This window comes from Heterocephalus glaber, unplaced genomic scaffold, assembly GCF_053883595.1.
Source record: "Heterocephalus glaber isolate CG9 unplaced genomic scaffold, H.glaber_assembly_v1.0 deba00001594, whole genome shotgun sequence".
In the NCBI taxonomy this organism is placed as follows: Eukaryota; Metazoa; Chordata; class Mammalia; order Rodentia; family Bathyergidae; genus Heterocephalus; species Heterocephalus glaber.
This window is the reverse complement of record NW_028258369.1, coordinates 8,465,337-8,472,108: the sequence shown is the minus strand read 5'-3', so window position 1 is coordinate 8,472,108 and position 6,772 is coordinate 8,465,337. Positions and strand designations below refer to the sequence as shown.

The window sequence follows — 6,772 nt, the reverse complement described above, 5'->3', positions numbered from 1 at the left end:
GAATAACTTGGTTAAGTGCATAACCTCGTAAGAGTTCCACCCTTCCGTGGCTCCTTTCTAAGATGGCATCTGGTGTGCCAAGGAGGGATGCAGCTTCTGTGGCCTCTGGTTGGCAAAGAGCAGATGTTAATCTTCCCAAAGAAAACCAGGATTCAGATATCCTTGCTTCCTGACCTCTGCGTTCTTAGCAACCTAGCTACCATTCTTCCTACCCTAGTCGTTCAACCCGGAAGGAGGCGATCATGCTAATTGGGTCTTGTGACCTGCCTCCCAGACTGATCTGTCACCTTCTTTTCCTACAACCAGAAGGAAGTGAGGGATGCTTTTTCCCCTTCTTTTTTTTTTTTTTTTTTTTTTACTGTTTAAGGAATTTTTATTAAAGCAAGAATTTTGTAATCCAAATTACGTTTCCTTGCTCAATTATCAATTCTGTTACTTAAAACAGAACTGACATCTTGAGCTGTTCCACAGTAAAGAATTAAAAAATTAAAGAAAGGAATGCTTTTTTCCTCTTCTTTTTACAGCTGGGGAGCCTCCCTTCTATCTTGCACTTCAGGCCCATGTATTGCAAAAGAAGCTTTGTTACGTAGAAAGGTCTTGCTCCAAAAAGCCTGTGTTTTAGGTACGCTGTCTTAATAAGAAGAGGTCAAGAAAATTAGGTTTGAGTTTCAAAGCTGGTGAATGGCCTCTGTGTTCCAGGCAAACTTGCCTGTCCTTCTTTCTTGGGACAATAAGACTGATGACGCTGTCAGAAGCCTATCAGAAAATAGAATTTCGGGCCTGGGATTTAGTTCAGTGGTTCCACCCCCTGCCTCACAAGTGCAAGGTCCTGAGTTCAATTCCCAGTACCAAAAAAAAAAAACCAAAAAAAAAAAAAACCAAAAACAGAATTTCATGGGGGGGAAATCTAAATGCATTGGCTAAATTTTTATAAATGTGATCCCCAGAGAAATGAGATAGAGTGAACTAATGAGTGGATGTCTTATGAGGCCTTGGTATATCTTGTGAGATCTCCTTTCTCCATGGAAGCAAAGTATAATTTTCAAAGCTATAACCCTCATGAAAATACAGAATGAACATATATATCACAGGCTTTATGCATTAATGAAGGAAACAGCAGGATGGTAAATCTGGTGCAAAAAAGAATTCAGAAGACAGAGGCTTATGTGTTCAAAAAGAAAAGGCATGCTGTAATAAATTTGCTAAATTAGAGCCAAAATGGAAATAAAACCATAACCTCTGGGATTATCAGTTCTACTGTACAAAGATCATTTGTATCTCTACTGAGCAAATTACTCCACTTTAACATGTCTGAACCTTAGTCAAGCAACAGTTCATTCCTCTAGAGAACCAACTAATCCTTGGGTGGGCCCTGTAAATAAAGGGCTTTAAATAAATTTCCAGTCAGGACTTTGAAAGGACAAGCAGTCATCCTGTTGCTTATTTCCAAGTGTTAGGTAATTTTTTGTAACAGTCAAATATTGCATATATCCCACCCATCTTAACAGACACAAATGTCTTCTGGTGATAGCTGATGGAATGAAGAGCTTAGAATGGATTTAGAAGAATTTACAGAAATAAAAGATGGAGATTTAAAGCAAGTCCAGATTTTTACCTTAGAGACACAAATAAATTTTAGGTATTTGTAAAAATCTAAACTTGTGACTTTGTTCTAAATCTACAGATTCTAAAAATATTTAAATTACCTTTTCTTTAGAATCATTGTCTAGATAGACCCAACTAGGCCTGAATAATTCCACTGCCAAAGCAGATTAATTTGATTAAATGATACCACAAGTGAATGTGATAATTATTTTTTTAGTCATCATTGGTTACATAAGTTACCACACTCCATGAAATGAATGCTAGCCTATCACGTTACTTAAGTGACAAATATTATTGCATTGATAAGACATAGTCAGAGTTGGTTTAACTTCAAGGAATTTAGCACAGTTTACATATAAATTACTCTCCAGCTGATGGTAGTTTCCAAAATATATCTGATTTTTCCCACGTTTTATTAGTGCTTATTTTTATACCAATTAATGGGTTTCATTTTGGCAGATTTGTACATGCATACAGCATACTTTAATCATTTCTCCCATCACTGTCCCATTGCCCTGACCTTCTCTAGTTTCATATGTTGGGGGAGGATTCAATGTGGATAATGTATTTTGATAATATTCATGCCCTTTTCTGATTTTTTATTTTTTTAATTTTTAAATGTGCAAGTATTTATTTTAATTACTCTCATTGGAAGGTCCTTATTTTTGGAGAACAGCAGGCATTTTATCATCTACTTTTTCCATTTTTAAAGGCTTCTGCAGGTTCCAGCAAATTCTCGTTCTCATGACTATGTTTTACAGTTGCTCTTGGTATGTCAACAGATTCACTATCAGTCCTCCTCACCAGTGACTTGTACCTTCCAGCAGTGTTGAAGCCAACAGCACACTCACCACAACTTGCACATACAGAGAGGAAAAAGGTTTAAAGGGTACCAGTTGGCTTCTTTAAAGTGGTTGGAGCATTACATTAGGCATGGGAGCCATCGGCAGTGTCATAATCCAAATATATGTCCAATCTCATGGATTAAAGTCTCACAGGATCACAGCAATAAAGCACGAGTGATTTCAGGAATATGATAGTTATCAAAATTGGAATAGTCACTGGAAGATTTTTTTGTGGAGCTTTTTCACTTTACCTTCAGAACGCAAGGTATAGAAATCCCTGCCATACCCAGTGAATCTGAATATCCCCACACCACCTGTCAGAGAGGCCTGTCCAAAGACAAAATTCCAGAAGTCTCTTGGGAAAAGATCAATCATTGTTATCCCCACAACACAGATGACATCTTTAGGTTTCTTCTTTTTTCAAGAAATTCAGGATATGCCCTGCATGAATTTGTAGATTCTGCACATGATCATTGACTTGAAAGGAACACCTGGTTGTAGAAACAGAAACCAGTGCTAGGAGTTTTACTGTCAGCCCATAGGAAAATGCTTCACAGTAGGGCTTGAGCCATTTAATATATTCTTCACTGATAACTCTGATATTCTCTAGAGCTCCAACAGACTGTATATAAATACAGCGTGTTTCTGGAGAGAGTGTCTTTTGGTAGGGATCACTGAAAAACTGTTCAAGGTCTTGGGATGTCTCAAGGTGGGAGATGATCCAGTCTGACTGTGGATCCAAGGTCATGGGGCCAGAGAGATCACTGGCTGGCCGGAAGACTTCATTCATTAAATGCTCTTCCCCATCTTTTAATTTCTTATAGTATGAGACAAGCGTTGGGTTCTTTGAGAGCTATTTTTAGTGTCTGTTCAGAGTGTCCTACTATTTGTATAATGCCAGGTCTCTTCCATTCACACTATGTTTCTATGTAGAACTTCTGTCTTTCCACTGAATGGGTCAAACAGATGCTGCGTCACAAGGCTTTATAAAAAAGGAAAGCTCTTAAAGAAGTTTTTACCTTAAAGAGCTGAAATGTCTGGAAAAGTGTTGTGGAGGGTGCCTTTACCTCTCACAGGCCTCAACACCACCTACTGAGCCTCCCTTGCCCCTATCTGCTCTTTTAACATTTCATAACAGCTCTTTTGTAATACCATCTGCCTTGCTCAGATGGTTTTTGCAGTGTCCTCTTGGTTAGAAAGATAAAAGAAAATGAATATTATAATAGAATAAAGCCTGCTCTGAATAGCAGGTTCCCCATGGAATTTTGTTTTCTGAACAGAGAGCAAGATCATCTGATTAAAAAGCTCAAATTCTCTGAAACTTTCTGTTGAGGTCTATGGTGTGTAACATGAGCACATTTCCATATTAAGGTTATCCAGCTGTGAAAAACACAACTCACACAAAGCTTTTCCTTTCAAAGTTGAATAATATCTAAGACTACATATTGGTACAGAAATGAGAATTTTACTGTGTTGCTCACTGACTGCTTGGCTGTTTTTGTTTTTGTTTTTCCTGCAAGAAAGCGAAGACACATTTGAAAAAGCAAATGTTGCAACTCGAAAGTATGACCAAAGCTTAAAAAAATGTAAGTAACTATGTCACAGAAATGCAGGAACATAGATTCACTTGACTAATCCAAATAAATAATTAATCATATTCCTGGCAGTGTGGAATGCAGATTCATCTGCTATTTGCAGAGACGTCAGCAGGCAGGCTGAGAACTTTCCGGAATGTTGGAATCTGGAATGGCTTGAGGAAATATAAGTCAGTAATTCTGAGAGCTACAGATTTCTTAGACCAGTACACTTTCAAAATAAAGTTGATAGACCGGAATGGTGCTAACAACTTATTTTGATAAATAGTAATATTGGAGAAAGATAGTATTTATAATTTCTATGAAAGCTATGACTTCACAGATTCAACTTCATAAGAGATATGGCTGTACAGATTCTGTTTGGGGAGGCTAGTTCATAACTGGATTCATGAGAAGATTTTGGGGTCAAGATAACTTTAGGTAACTTCTTTCTCAAACCTTTCATTAGTGAACGTACCTACCATGGCCTATTAAGATGTGCATTACTCCTAAGTCAGGTGAATGTGACAGGACTAGACTTTGTTTGCAGATAGGTGCTGCATTCCTGAGAGTTTTTCTTTGGTGTCATCTTTTTTTTTTTTTGGTACCAGGGATCGAACTTGGGTCTTTCCACTTGCAAGACAGGCACCGGAACCACTGAGCTAAATCCCCAGCCCTGGTATCACCATTCTTAAGGAGGGTTTTTTTTTTTCACATGGCAGCTTAGTAGGAGATTTAAACATTAACCAAATTCCAATGAGGGTGTGTTTCTAGCATTTTTCTGCCCTGACTGACCTTTCAGCAAAAATCAATCAAATAATATTCTCTAGATGCTTATTACTAAGACTGTTGGATTGTGGGATACTAGATCTAGACCTGATGGAGAGGATTGAACACTACCCAGAGATGCTAGACTTTATTTTATGTTCAGTAAATAAATTGCGCTTGTAGTTGCCTCCCAATGAGGAAGGATGAATGTATTCTGTATGTGGAAATGAGGAAGGTAACTAGGGGTTTAGAAGTACCAATTTGCTAAATGTTCCCTGTGTCCATTTCCCTTTGTATTTTTCAGTAACAAAGACCCCCGTCCCTGAATGCGAGCTCCTCACATGGCAACCCAGCAATATACTACATTTTCCAGACTCTCTTGAAGGTAGATATAGTCATCTGACCAAGTTTAGGCCAATAGGATATAAGCAGAAATGATACATATTTGTCCCCATAAAGATGAACCTGTTGCCTCAAATCCTTGCGTTTTCTTTGCACCATTTGGGAAATGACCATGATTGGAACAAAGCCTCGGGCCCCAAGAGGGATACTGAAGATGGCAAAGCTTTCCGCCAGCCTAGGTTCCTATATGTCCTCATGGAACAGAGCTGCCCTCCAGACTCCAGACTGTTGTATAAGGAAAAATACACTTCTTTTTAAAATTTTCATTTTTGCAGTGCTGGAGAGCAAACAGGACCTTGAGCATGGTGGGCAAGAGCTGAATCATTGAGCTACACCCCAGCCCCTATACTTCTGTTTTATATAAGCTATTTTCTTTTGGGTTTCCTCTGACAAAGCAATTCTGCCTATACTCTAACTAATACATAGATGTATTATAGAGGAAACAAGAACAGAAAGGTGAGGATGAAGAGAAAGCAGTTCTTGTTAGCCTTAGTAAGTAAGCTTAGGTGCCAGGATTTGGCAGATTTGATAATGTGAACCATTACAGAAGGCCCAGGCAAAAAGTGATAATGTTGATGGTGATAGGTAAGCTTCAACTACCTTCTGTATGATCTTCATAATTCTGTATCTCCAAGTATAACTGTCCCCAGAATTCCATGTCAAGATTTCCAAGGGCTGGCTACAATCTATCATTGAAGAACAAATGAATTCCTCAACCTGTACATTTCAAAGCTTAGCTTTCTTCCCCACAGAGCTTTTCTTTCCTCTTTGTCTTAAGTTACTTTTCTTGTTGCTGAGACAAAATACCCAATACCCAAAGCTAAAGGAGGAAAGGTTTATTGTAGCTCACAGTTTGTAGAGGTTTCAGTCCGTGGTTGGCTGGCTCCAAGGCAGGATAGCGCGGCAGAGGGAATCACAGGGGAGAAATAGTCCGTTGCAAGTAGGCAGGAGACAGCAAAGCAGTGAAGAAGCTGCAGGCAATGACTTCATTCAGCAGCCCTCTTTCTGTCCCTTATATTCTGTCCAGGCTACACGCCCTTAGGGCAGGTAGCATCCACACCCAGGCTGGGCCTTCTCATTATCCACACGCAGAACTATGCCAAACCAATCAGTAGACTGATTTAGTAATCACTTACCTTTGATCTCAGCATCACACACTCTAGATGAAGCCACCTCTGAAAAACCCCAAACTATGACTGCATGAGACTTTGGGGGGACATCTAGACACAAGCCATAACACTCTTGTATTCTCTATTCTAGTTAATGATTGTGCTTTTCATTAATCATTCTTCATCCAATTGCAGGGAAAATCTAGTGTCACCCCTGATTCTCCACTTATAGTCATGCAATTTTTCATAAAGATCACCTGTTTCAGTGCTTTGCCCTTTATTCTCATAACCAGTGCCTTGATTCAGGCCTTCATTATTTCTTACCTCAAATATTTCAGTGCTCTCCCCTCTCTCTAAGTGATCTCTTTGATTTTTATCTCCCCCATGCCTCATGCTGCTCTCAGGGCTTTTTTCCAAAACACAAATGTGACCGCTTCACTTTCCTTGTTGATGCACGTTTTCCTTTTTT

The 6,772-nt window shown here is 39.0% G+C and overlaps 1 pseudogene; it reads right to left on the bottom strand.

Moving 5' to 3' along the window:
• Nucleotides 1-1,749: 1,749 nt before the first annotated feature.
• Nucleotides 1,750-4,124, bottom strand: LOC101703575 (archaemetzincin-2 pseudogene; annotated as a pseudogene).
• Between the last annotated feature and the right edge of the window lie 2,648 nt (nt 4,125-6,772).